The following is a 14,382-nucleotide window of genomic DNA, read 5'->3' as shown; positions in this document are numbered from 1 at the left end:
GGGTGGCTCAGTCAGTTAAGCATCTGATCTTGATTTCGTCTCAGGTCAGGATCTCAGGGTCATGGGTTTGAGCCCTGTGTTGGGCTCCACACATGGCACAGAGTCTGCTTATCCCTCTCCCTCCGCTCCTCCCTCTGGCTCGTGCTCTCCCTCTGTCTCCCTATCTCTAAAAGAAATAAATAAAATCTTTAAAAAAATAAATAAATGAAACTTAACTACAAAACTACAGTAATCAAGACAGTGTGGTACTGGCATAAGAATAGACATAGATCAATGGAATAAAATTGAGAGTCCAAAATAAACCCATACATTTATAGTCAATTGATTTTCAACAAGAGTGCCAAAACAATTGGATGGGAAAAAAAATTGTCTTTTTAACAAATGGTGCTGGAGAAAACAAATATCCCCATACAAGTGAATGAAGTTGTACCTCTACTCTACAACATATATAAAAACTAAATAAAAATGGATCAAAGACCTAAATGTAAGAGCCACAACTATAAAACTCTTAGAAGAAAACACAGATATAAATAAATCTTCATGACCTTGTAGCTAGCAACGCCTTCTTAGACATGATACCTAAAGTGTAAACAACCAAAGTAAAAATAGATAATAGATAAAATGGAATATTATTCAGACATAAAAAGGAAATGTAGTTCTGATCCATGCTACAACACAAATGAACCTTGAAAACATTATGTTAAGTGAAGGAGGCCAGACACAAAAGGCCACATATTGTATGATTCCGTTTATATTAAATGTCCAGAGTAGGCAAATCCATAGAGACAGAGAGTAGATTAGCAGTTGTCAGGAGTTAGGGGAGGGAGAAAATAAGGAAAGGCAGCTAATGGGCATAGAGTTTCTATCTGGGGTGATGAAAATGTTCTGGAATTACATAGTAATGACGGTTTCTTGTGAATATACTAAAAACCACTGAGTTGAACTCTTTGTAAGGGTTTTCACTTTAAGGTATTTGAAGACTACCTCAATAAAAAAATAGCTAAATAAAATAAAAGAGAAAAGTGCCATTTTTCTACCTAATGGAAAAACCAATGGAAGTCAATACTCCCATCAGCCCTCATTTTAGGATGACTAGATCAGTGCTTCTCAAATTATCTGTGGTGAAGTTTTGTTTTTTTCCAACCTATCATGGATCAGTACTTTTGTAAAATACAACAAAAATGAATTACTAGAAAAATGAAATGAAAAAAATTAAAGACGTATAAAATAGCCCATTTTTTTCATTTGATTTAGCAGCCATAAAAATTTCTATAAAGGTTTCCAAGTTCTTACTCTCAATTTTTTTACTCATTTCAGGACTGATGACACAATTTGTAGATGGGTGTTAGTTGGCAAAACACGCCTTGAGTTTAACTGGTCTAAATTATACTCAATTCCAAAATGGAGCAAATAATTGGGGTGGGGGAAAGAGTTGTAAGAGGTCTTTAAGTAATGAATATTATTTTTATTGTTCATTTATAGACGGCCATTGACGACATTGAAGCCATTCTAGGAGTAACAGAGGAAAACAAAATAAGATTTGAAGAAGAGCTAAAACAGTCCAAAGATGATAAAAACCTCTCTAAACCTGATAAATGAATGTTCCTGGAATACATTGCTGATTTTGGATTCTAATCTGGAGTCAAAAAAAGGCAACATTCTTTTTGCTGTTAGGAATAAAAGTGGGGAGTGGAGTTAGTTTGCTTTGTTTGCTAGATGTATCAAACAGATCATAATGTAATGAATGCTCTTTTTTAAAAAAAATTTATTAAGTGATCTTATTTTGCTTATTAAATTAAAACCTATCTGTGCTTTTACTTGAGAGTGTCGAACAATCGCTTCTTCTTCCAGAACTCAGGAAGAAATAATCTCACAAGAAAGTTACAAGTTACTGATATCACTTCTGCACCTACCTCTTTATGAACTTCAGGATTATGGAGCTTTTGTTCATGCCTTATGAAGTTTTCTCCTCCTGTTTCTAAGAGTAATTAGTCTTCTGCATTTAAGAAATGGAATAAAGGCTTAATCATTGCTATTTGGCAAAATAGGTCTTCTTTTCCCCAAGAAAATTACATTTACATGGATTTTTAAAGTGACCCTTTATCATTCATTGTATTTTTTTTTTTTTTTGTCCCAAGCCACTATTGTTTGTTGTTGCCATTTCTCAAAAAGTAAGGTAAGCCAACATCTAGTTAACCAAAGCATCAGAATTTATCTAGGTGGCAGTATCTGCTCTTAGTTTAATATACAGCGTAACTCGAGCCCTCTAGCTTTAATACACATTTGTAATCTCAAATTCTCCATTTAACATGGCAGTAGGACTTTTACAATCATAATTCAACAGTACCCTTTAAAGTACAAATTGTTAAAATTATGCAGCACTGACACTAACTCTTAGCATTCGCTTCTCAATTGTTCAAAATATTTCAGAATCATCCAGCTTTACAGAAGGGTGAAATATGCAAGTCACAACACCAAAATCACATAGTTGTTTTAAAGAATAACCTTTGTATCTTTAAAAATATTTGAATGTGTTGGGGAAACTAGGAGTATGGTTTTATGTATGGAATTTCAGTAATTTTTAACAGTGCCTCAGCCACAAGCTAAGAGTTCCTGCAATAAAGTCAACATCTTTGTGTGTGTCAGCTTTTGTTTTGCTATAGTTGGAAATACATTAATTAGCCAGGTTTCCTGCCTGTGCTAGGTACAACGATGACCTCTTTTTCTTGCCAGATCATTCTAATCCATATGAGGGGCCCATTGTCCAGACACTTGACGGATAGGAAGTACTACATGCCCATTAGAGTCTCGCCTCAATTGAAGCCAGAGCAACATAAGGTCCAAGAGACTCATTAGTTCATTGGCACAATCGTGTCCTGAGAGTAAATGAAACCCTCTGTCTCCTTATGGCTCTCATCTGCTCTGGACTTTAAAAGAAAACTGTCTCTGTTTTGTTCAGCACAGCAGTGCATCTTTCACATGGTGAGAACCCCCTTAACAGTACAAAACTGTTAAATCTATGAGGGAAGTTTTGTATGTGCATTTTGATTAGCACTCTCAAGCCTCAAGCTGCTGGCAATAGTAAAATGAGTTCACTCTCCTGTACTTTTGTTTTTTTTTAACCCACCATGATTGGTTTTCTCAAACAATGCACTTTGCTTCTTTGCATCTCTCATTAGCATACACCACAGAATGCCTGTTTCCAAATTGAGGCCTTATATTCAGATTCAGAAAATAATCGGGAGTAAGGTTCTCTACCTAAAAACCTACAGCCTCAAAATGAAAGGAAAAAATTTGGTATAATAAAACAATCACTTCAAGTAATTAAGTGGAAGAAGCCAGAGGACCAGATTAAATTAGTGAAATGTTTTAATTACAGAACATTTGAAAAGAAGCATAGTCCATTATCTTTTAGCACATATATGTAGCAAAGATACTGCGCTACTGGTAAACTAAGGTAAGTTTGAAAAAAAATCACATATATGTGCACAATGTATAAAGTATCCTAAACAAAAATTGAGCTTTTACCATTCTAAATAGGAAAATGAAATATTTGTTGATAACAGGATGTCCCTTTACATATTACCCATTTTATATTGATTTTAAAGAAACCAAATAGGTGATATTTAATGACAAACGGCTATCTACTTACTTATCTTCTGTAACCTACTTATGTTAACCTTTAATGAACACTTCTTATGGGCTAAGTATATACCGTACTAGAAGCTTTATCTACATTATTTTATTGCACCCGTCCAACAACCCAACCTTATGTTGCTTTTATTGCACCTGTCCAACAACCCAATGTCCCATTTACATACATACCTCCACTAAGATTTAGTGGAGGTATCTCAGCGTATGTCTCAAGACCAAATGAAATTGGGGCTTTGCTCTTTTACCACAAATTCTAGCATGTTGTGTAAAGTAGAAAGTTCAGATTCCACTTATCCCAGATCACACAAGAGACTTGCACTTTTTTATAACAAATTCTAGTGTTGCTTAAGAGACAATTTCACTTATGCTTCCTGCTAATAAAATCAACTTGCACAACTGACAGTATCATGAGGCATCACAATTATGTAATCAAAGAAATCAGAAGAGAAGGTGGTGTCAGTGGAATTCTCCCATGGTGCTGGATCTGTAAGACTTCGGTGGAGGACTGACAATAGGAAGGTGCAGGAGAGTTTGGAAGCTGGGAAGTCATGCCCCGTAGTTTGTTTGAAAAGGGGTATAAGGTCAAGAAACTGGGAAAGGGTTAAGAAAGGACTTCCAACAAGACAGAGAATAACTTGGATAAAGATGGAGCATTATTTCAGCTATATCATCCTAAGAATTGCAAGCATCCTATTTTTCAGGTATAAAAATATATATTTTATCATAAGTAATATATTAGTAACCATCCCATAGCTTTAACAATTAATAATCATTTGTATGCATCTGGCACCTTTCTTCTAAAGAGCTCAAAGCACTTTACATTTGTTATCTCATTAACTCCCAACACTGTCCCTATGGGGAAGGTAATAAGTATTTTAACATTTAAATGTTTATCTTTCAGAATTTCTCAAGCATACATTATGTTTCCAAAAATGTAAATGTTCACTAGTTTCCTTTTACTGTTCCTCTGGCTTCAATGTGCATAACAGATTTGTTCAACTCTTTAAATGTACTGATCATAGTAAATCTTATCTGGAAAACTATAAATTGCTAAGATAATGGGAGAATGGAAGTTGTGGCTGGGGGGAAGCATATGACTGCTTTTCTCACTGGAAAAAGTTTGGTCCAGTCCATTGCAAATGCAGATGAAATGTGCTGTGGATCTTCCAAATCCTTTCTGTATCCCATTCTTTCCAAAAGGCGAGCCTCAGGAGGGTAAGGGCTGTATCTATAAGCCTGAGGTAGATTGAACTACTATGTACATCTTTGTTTTACTGATGATTTTATCAAAGTGGAACAGAAACTGGATGCATTCTATTAGGAGTTGCATCCCAAAGAGTCACAGAATAATAAGGGCCCAAAACTTGTCTCCCCAGCCCTCACTCTTTCTGGGCTGATCATACCTTCCTCAATTTTCTAACTAGAAAAATGACAGTAATACCTGCTCCTTGGGGAAGCAGTAGAGATTAACTGGCCAATGTTGGGAGAGCGTTTCCAAGAAGAAGCATTCTACATAAATGTTTAAGTATTATTACTGCACTGCTACTTCAAATGGAAGTTCTAACTTTGAAATGTGATTATACTTTCAAAAAAAAAAAAACCCTTCATAACCACATATATAGGTTTAGTTTTCACCAAGAGTCTAACTCATGGTTGTGAAACTTTATTGCACTTGATGGAGGACCCTGGCTTTTATTAGTTTTAAACTGCTGGTTGCTGGGGTATTTATGTAAATGAGGGAAAGATACCAAAACAGTAAATAATAAGCATGTCCCTGCTGTTTAAAAATCTGTTGGTAGAAACAACTTTTGTTTGGTTATAAAAAGAACCTAAACATAGCACAGAAAAATATAGCTTTGGCATCTATGCATAAAATAGCATTTTGGGTTTGGGGGTGGGGTTTGACGTTGGTTTTTCTTCCCAAGCATTTCTTTGCCATTCTGTAAACATTTTGTTTTACCCCTACAGTGGCTACCATATATATCATATACATGTATGTAAGAGAGAAAATAAGTAAAATACATTTTAAGAATTTTTTTATTTAACAAAATGTTATAAAGTATACTAGATAGCTAATTATCGCTCTCAGAAAGCAAGGCCACACCCAAATTTATTGCAGTCTCCTCATAAGGAATGTTATGATAAAATCATGGTCCCATGGGGCACCTGGGTGGCTCAGATGGTTAAGCGTCTGCCTTAGGCTCAGGTCATGATCCCAGGGTCCTGGGATCGAGCCCCACATCGGGCTCCCTGCTTGGCGGGGAGCCTGCTTCTCCCTCTCCCTCTACTGTTCCCCCTGCTTGTGCTCCCTCACTCTCTCTATCAAATAAATAAATAAAATCTTAAAAAAAAAAAAAAATCATGGTCCCATAAACTTAACAACAAAACAGCAGAACTTCCATTGGTTGTAAAATAACTTCAAATTCAAATTCAAATTCTGGTTCATTTAAAGATTCATGCTGTTTGCTTCCCAGCAGAGGACACAAAATACTTATTTTGCAATCACTGAAATATTTAAAATGATCTAACAACACATGACTTCTAGGTTTCCTTTACAATGTCTTTCTACTCATCTTCTTTTTAAGTTGAATATCCATAGCCACATTTTGAAGCCAAAAAACTAGGCTCATTTGCAACAACAATGAAAAATCAGAAAGGTTTAAACATTTAACAATAAGGTATTACTTAAAAATTACAGGGGGTGCCTGGGTGGCTCAGTTGGTTAAGAATCCGACCCTTAATTTTGGTTCAGGTCATGATCTCAGGGTCGTGAGATTGAGCCCTGAGTCAGGCTCCACACTGGGCATGGAGCCTGCTAAAGATTCTCTCTCTCCCTCTCCCTCTGCCCCTCCCCTCATCCCTACCCCTGCATGCACACATGAACACGTGCTCTCCCTCTCAAAAAAAAATTAAAATAAGAAAATTATGGAATAGCTATATAAAGACCTCTATATAGCCACTTAGAAAATCACAGGTTACTATAACTACTGTATGATATAGCCATTCCACTCCTAGGCATTATTTACCCAAGAGAGAAAAAAGTGTATGTCCATTCAAAGACTTATACATGAATCGTCATAGCAAATTTATTTGTAATAGCCCCAAACTAGAAACAACGCAAATGTCCACCAACATGTAGATGCATAAATTATGGGATATCCTTACAATGGAATACTACTCAGCAATAAAAAGGAACAAGTTGTTGATAAAATCAAAGACAGGAATGAATCTTAATCTATTTGTGCTGAATGAAAAAATCCAAACAAAAAAGAGTACATATCCATTTATAAATACAAACTATAGGGGCACCTGGGTGGCTCAGCCGTTTAGCGTCTGCCTTCGGCTCAGGTCATGATCCCAGGGTCCTGGGATCGAGCCCCACATCGGGCTTCCTGCTACACTGGAAGCCTGCTTCTCCCTCTCCCACTCCCACTGCTTGTGTTCCCTCTCTCGCTGTCTCTCTCTCTGTCAAAAAATAAATAAAAATCTTTTAAAAAAATAAAATAAATTAAATTAAAAAATAAAAATACAAACTATAGTGACAAAAGGCAAATCGGTGGTTGCCTAGGGGTGGGAAGCTGGGGGCGAGGTGGTGAGGAGGAACAGGAAGATTACAAAGGAGCAGAAGGAAAATTCTGGGGGTGATGGATAGCTTCACTATGTTGATTGTGAAAATGGTCTCTTGGATGTATACATATGTCAAAACTTATCAAACTATACACCTTAAATATGTGCACTGTTTGAAGGTCAATTATACCTCAAAAAGCTTTTTAAAAAATCATGAAATTAGGAGAATATAAGAAAATGAAATGATATTTAATTATTAAGAAGCATATTTTATTTTTTTCTCTTTCTAAGATTTTATGTATTTTAGAGAGAGAAAGACAGAAAGGGGGAGTGAAGGAGGGGAGGAGCAGATGGAGAAGGACAGACTCTGCACTGAGCACAGAGCCTGATGTGGGGCTTGACCTCACAACCCTGAGATCATGACCTGAGCCAAAATCAAGAGTGAGACGCCCAACTGACTGAGCTACGCAGGTGCTCCCAAGAAGCACATTTTAAAACAGCATGAAGACTAGGACTCCAGTTATAACTTTTTAAAAATATGTACATATATGTGTGTGCACGTGCACATACATACACATACACACACACAACTAACTATAAAGATAGCCCCCAAAATGTTAACAGTGGCTACTTCTTAATGGTAGAGTTTTCTTCTTTCTGTATTTTCTATTTTATAATGAACCTGTTTTCAATTAATGAAGCAAATGAAACAAAACTTAATTTGGGGGAGTCTGGGGAAGAAAAATATATGAAGGTCTTCGTTATAAGTTTTGCTATCAAAAGTGATAATGAACTTAGGGGCATGGAGTGGAAATGTCGTAACTATCTCCCTCCTCAAAGCTCCCAAAGCTGTCACCAGATAGTAATGGCATGTAACGATTGCAAGTTTCATTCTAAGCTTAATACCCTTAGTCTGAATATTTGAGAATTCACACCAGACTAAGACTTTAGTGCTGTATCTGCTCATGCAAACAGAGATGCATGAAAGGGTAAATGCTTCTGTTTACCTACAAATATTTGGAGGGACATACAGCGATTAGGTGGCATTTGCAGTTTTTCTAAACAGGTATGGAACACACACACACACACACCCCATTTACTTTAGATTTAAAAATCTTTTTTTTTTTAAGATTTTATTTATTGGACACAGAGAAAGAGACAGTGAGAGAAGGAACACAAGCAGGGAGAGAGGGAAAAGCAGGCTCCCCGTGGAGCAGGGAGCCCAATGGAAGGCTCGATCCCAGGACCCTGGGATCATGACCTGAGCCGAAGGCAGATGCCTAACAACTGAGCCACCCAGAGGCCCCAGATTTAAAAGTCTTAATGGGTTTTAGTTCCAGCACTTTCCTTAATGGACAAGTAACTTCTCCTCTCTAGTCCTCATTTTTTTATATATAAAATAAAGTTGAACTGATATTTAAACTTCTTGCCAACTCTAAGAATTCTATGCCAAGCATCATCAAAGTATCAAAAGGGCAAAACCACATATATACCACACAAGGACGTGACTTGTAGCTTTCTTCTTCCATTTACTGGAAATCATGGATAATATTTTCTAACTTTGTACAGCCTCTTTTGTTTCCCTATTTACTGTCCAAAATGGCTGTGATTTTAAATAGTTACAAATGTTATAATTTTATGATAGTTTCTTGAGATGCAAACAGTTTTCTCTCAGAAGAAATTATTTAGGCTAAAGACAATAGCAAGCCAAATATATCCTTTAGACTGGGATCATGTCTTTCATTCTTTGGGTTTTTGCTTGCACTCTTCTCCGGTATTGCTTCTCACCTATAGTAATGGACACATTTTATTTTGAAAGCATTTTATCCGAACTGATTTAATGTATACCTTCTGTACTAGAGGATCTTGGTGCAAATAGATGGGATAGAAATGAGAATCAAAGCTTCAAATGTGCATTTTTGTTTCTGTAAGCCCAAAGCATATCTCCTTTTTACATCTGCTTTGCAGGGATAGTATGGAGAGTTGGAGTACAGCCTCTGAGCTTTTCTTTAATTTGTACCTGGACTCAGAAAGAGATGGATGATGTATTTTGCCACACTCCATTTTGCTGTACAGCAGATGTAGTCCCTGATGAACTGCATAAATGAGACATAAAACCCTGAAACTAATTTCACCTGGCACCTTTAATCCCATATTTTAAAGACCTCCTAAAATGCACTGTTTCCTGGGCCATGTCTATAAGTGGTTAGGTCAGGCTTGTGTTCTGCCATCCACACACAAGAGCTAGAACAAGGAGCTGAGAGTACGATGATTATCTATCCCTTTATGAAGCCCACAATGATTGTTATGGTTAAAATAAATCTTTAAAATAAATAAAGTTCACCTGCTTCCGTTATTCTCACTAACAACTTAGATTCTTGGTACCAAAACCATGAAAACAAAAACTTACAGATGATGTAAGGTTTGAAAACTACTTATAAACATTTTTCTTAAGATGACTTTGTCTTTCAGGATACCTGTAGCGTTTTTAAATTTTTCTAATTACAGAAACATACGCTCATGATAAAAAAATAAGTATCACATGGCTTCTTAAACAAATAATTAAAAAAAAAAACTTTTGAAAAACAGGAATGTGCAGGGAAGAAATTTAAAAATCAACATTTAAAAAAGTGGCGGGGGGGGGCGCCTCCTGGCTCAGTTGTTACAGTATGAGACTCCTAATCTCGGGGTTATGAGATTACTTAAAAATAAAGTCTTTTTTAAAAAATCAACAATTATTTCACCCAAAGAGAACTACTGTTAAATCTGGGGGGACATCTACTATTATTCCTACGTAGGGCCTCTGGATTTGCCATGCCTTCTGCCTGGCACACTCTTCTCCCAGAAGTCTGCCTGGTTTACTTACTGTATTCAGTCTCTGCTCGACTGTCAGTAGACCAGGGAGACCCTGCCTAATGTAGCACCCATCCTTACTCTCTATCCTCTTCTCTGCTTTATTTTTCTTTAGAGCACTTAACCATAAGTGGTATTACAAAATAGGTTTATTTTTTATTATCTGTCTCACCAAATGGATTGTAAGTGTAAAGATATAGCCCCACTCCTAGAACAGTACACCTATCACTAGTAAGAGATGCTCAATTAATACATATATTGTATTTGTTTCTTTATCAAATATATATTGAGTTCCTATTATATAGAGTCTTTTATCTTTGTATGTATAATTTTTAATAGGATTATACCAGACATACTGTTTTGCAGACTGTATTTTTCATTTGGCAATAAACTATGAAGACATATCAGAAATTCCTATCCAATGTGATTTTATTAACGGCATAAAGGATGTTAATAACCCCTATTGTTAGGCCAGTACATGGGCACTCTGATGCATCCTTCAAATACAAATTAAGGTCAATGAGGTAAGATAGTTATTAATAATATTAACAATGCCAGGGGCACCTGGGTGGCTCAGTTGGTTAAGCGACTGCCTTCGGCTCAGGTCATGATCCTGGAGTCCCTGGATCGAGTCCCGCATCGGGCTCCCTGCTCCGCGGGGAGCCTGCTTCTCCCTCTGCCTCTGTCTCTCTCTCTCTGTCTCTCATGAATAAATAAATAAAATCTTTAAAAAATAATAATAATATTAACAATGCCCTATATTCACAGGTACTTTATAGTTTATAAACTATTTTCATATCTCCCTTGATCCTTACAAAAAACTCAAAGTAAACAGAGCAGAAATTCAAAGAGGTTAAATAAATAATTTCCCTAAAATAATAAAACCAGTAATAGGGGGTCCAGACTCAAACCTAGCTCTGTCTGTCTCTGCAGCTTAGGCTCCTCATGTACCTCATCGTCCCTGGTTGACAATGTCATTTTACAGATGAGCGATCCATGCTTAGAGAAGGGAGTAGTGATGTGCCCAGAATCACACAGCTTCTTCAAGAAAGAATACAGATAAAACAGAACCCAGGATTCCTGACTCCCCATCCAAAGCTCTTTCAACTACATGCTGGCTCAATAAATTAGGGGGAAAAAAATCCTAAATTACTGCGTAGTCAAATCAGCAAACAATACATGCTGTTATACTTCTCTGAAGATTACACAGCGTATTTGCTTGGTGCTGCGAAGTGCCAACCTGATGACACTTGCAATCCTGAGCTTATTTGATGTGGTTGGGAAGCAAATGAGATTCCAGTACCCCTGTTGCACATAGGTGCTCAATGAGCATTTCCTGCATGGTGGGGAAGTGCCCTATATTTACAGTATTTGATCCAGTTTAACAGCAAGATCTAATGTTAACATTAGCCTTGTAAAAGTTTTCACCCTAGTTCACACAAAAACAAGATTCTGGAGATTATGACTAGCAATTCTTCATGAGTTGATTTATCTGAATAAAACCTATAAGGTTTTGAACCATTAAACATTCGATTTAGAAAAAAAAATCTTAGCATACAGAAGAAATAAACTGAAAAATGGAACAGATTTGTTTCTTGTAATAATTATGAGCAATATCTCAAACTCAGCATCCTTAGACCACTGAGCTGTGTAGGATGAATGTGCTAATTAATCAATTACTACCCAACAATGTACCCTGTTTATTTACTGAAATGCACCAGAAACGTGTGTAGAGCTGGTAATTATTAATCATCTTCAGTAACAAATATGACTCAAGTTCACCTTCATATAATTAATAGAGCATGTAGTTAGCTTTAACATCTTGCTTTATTAGAAATAGCAACAAGGAATTAAAAAAAAAAAAGCTGAACTACAAGTTGTGGTTCACTGAAATGCTGGCTTGGACTAAATGTGCCTATTATGCATAGTGGTGGTATTACTCATACCCATTCAAATTATGGCCAGATGCAAAGTTTTTAAAACTAAACTTTTTAATTTGAATAAAATTTTAGACTAACCAAGAAGTTGTAAAAAATAGTTCAACACATTTCCATATATGCTTTACTCATGGTCCCCAAATAAAACCCAATTTTCAGAGCCCGATAACTGGCTTAGAGTTGGGATCTTTGTTGATGGTGCCCAAACATCCTGGCAGGTTTTAAATTTTCAAGATATTTTAGAAGTATTTTCAATATACATAGAAATAGTTGTTTTACAACAAATTTTGCAAAGTGATCTAGTTTTGAAAACCTTTTTATTTTTTTTGGAGTCATCATGTAGGCCCCCAAATTTCCTTTGAGGCAGATAGACTTCTAGGCTAGAAGGGCCATATTTTGGTACAATGCTATTTCCTGATAATGCAACATCTAAGGGATGTTCACTTGTGTCAGCAACATTTACGCTGAGTCTGGCATCACCTGACTCTGTAACTATGTTCAAAGTATGAGATTTTGCATACCGTCAATGAAGGTTCAAATCCCAGCTGCCTGCTCTGTGACTGCAGTTAACTATCTTAACTTCTCTAACTTCTGATACTCAGTTTTCTCAGCCTGAAATTGAGGTAAATGAAGCCCTGCTTTGGAGTGTTGTTTAAATGAGAAAATAGGTGTAAACTACCTAGCAGGAAGAAACACTCAGGAACTGGTAGATACCATTTTGCTGGTATTATTACCCTCTGCAGCCACTTTTAGCTTATGGAACTGAAATGTACACACCTAAGCACACACAAATAAAAAAGTATTTCACACAATGGAAACTGCAAATGTAAATTAACATTTTTGGAAGTTTTCTCCTGAAAGGAAAAATTGGATTAAAATTTAATATTAACTGCACAGAAAATTAAAAACTTCTCCCATCTGAAATACCAGTGGAACATCACTTCAAAAATATAAACTGACAAATAAATAAATCAGTGGGTGGACTACTGTATTTCTATTATCAAATTATTCAGGGCCCCTTTAAATGGAGAGCCCCCTTAGGGCATCTCAGTATTTGTTTATAGATCATTAACTACTTGACAGGGAGACTAGGGAGGGGGCATAAAGACTTCAGCTGAAGTGCTAAAAGCCACTGTCGAATGAAGATCATCAGTAAAGCCAAAACATCTTTGGAATTCAGTATGAAGATATGATTTGTGTTAAAAAATGTCATATGCTTTTCATGCATGTATCTGTTAGTAAAACAAAGTTCATTTTACAAGGCTGGGACCATAACTATGACCCATATGACAAGGTAAATTTATTTGGCCATGTTTTCAAATGCTTCCCCAAACTGACTAGATAGGATTTGCAATATTGGGAACATGCCCATAAAATGGATTGTGTTCTCTATTAGCATAAATCGCTATCTGGTTTCAAAAAGTCACAAATATGTCTCCGTGCCACTGGATTCTAGCATCCACCGCAGGAGAAGGAAATAGAAATGTTTCCTAATGAAAAGTTCACAGAAAGTTGGAAGGTCAGAATTTTGATTCTTGATTCTAGTATATGATCTTGGGTAAGTTTCTTATCTATTCTATAGTTTAATTTCTCTAACTACCAAAATTAAAATTGTAATTAAATTAAAACCACTTACCCTACATATTACAATTTTTCTCTAACATCCCTCAAACATACTAATTGTATTCACTTTGCTCACTTTTTTTTTTTTTTTTCATTTTTTCAAGATGTTGAGTACCTACCATATTGCAAGTACTGTCCTAGGTGCTAGAATCACAAAGATTAACAAAACAGGCATAAGTCCCTGGCCTTAGGAAGTTTGCATTCCAGTGGGGGGAGAGCTTGAGAGTAGTTTAGACACAACATGCAGTTTAGATGAGATCTCTCTACCCTCTGTGTTCACAGTAACATGTTTTACCAGGGTAATGCTTCCTGCCACTCTTTGTAGCAGCAGCCCCAGCTGCCAGCCAACTCCTTGGAGGCTTTCAGAACATCAATCAGTTTCCCACAGGACTCAAGATCTAGGTAAGTATACAGCAGTTCTTTCCTTTCCTAATGACTTCTGCCATAACTCAGTACCTCCATGAGGATAATTTTGCATAAAGCCAATGTATACTGTCCTTGCCAGGGCCGACACAAGGATACAGGAATGGAGCAGCAAGCAAAGTTCACCACTAATGGGAGTGGGGAGAATTAATGAGCATTCATCCAGCTGTAGGGGTAACTCAAGCCACCTCCTCTGGTGCTGAGCTTGGCTTAGAGGGCGCTGAGCCATTAAAGAGATTTGGGTTCCTAGGAGAGCCTGGTCAGTGGCTCTTTGGGGGTATCTGTTTTTAAGTTCCAAAGCACACTGGAATATGAATCAGGCAGC

At 36.7% G+C, this 14,382-nt stretch overlaps 1 long non-coding RNA gene across 4 annotated transcripts in view; it reads right to left on the bottom strand.

Annotated features, from left to right (window-relative positions):
- The window catches only part of LOC123861064 (uncharacterized), a 121,906-nt gene that overhangs the window by 102,390 nt on the left and 5,134 nt on the right, over nt 1-14,382 (bottom strand). Inside the window, exon 3 of one of the 4 annotated variants that reach the window (XR_008508008.2) lies at nt 1,914-1,996. The exons of the other annotated variants lie outside the window; for them this stretch is intronic. This is a non-coding gene — a long non-coding RNA (uncharacterized LOC123861064). The remainder of the gene's footprint in view (nt 1-1,913; nt 1,997-14,382) is intronic. 4 annotated transcript variants of the gene reach the window in all.

This window comes from Mirounga angustirostris, unplaced genomic scaffold (assembly GCF_029215605.1).
Source record: "Mirounga angustirostris isolate CCGP_5_RB_7025 unplaced genomic scaffold, mMirAng1.0.hap1 SCAF_9, whole genome shotgun sequence".
NCBI lineage: Eukaryota > Metazoa > Chordata > Mammalia > Carnivora > Phocidae > Mirounga > Mirounga angustirostris.
This window is presented reverse-complemented; position numbering and strand designations above follow the sequence as displayed.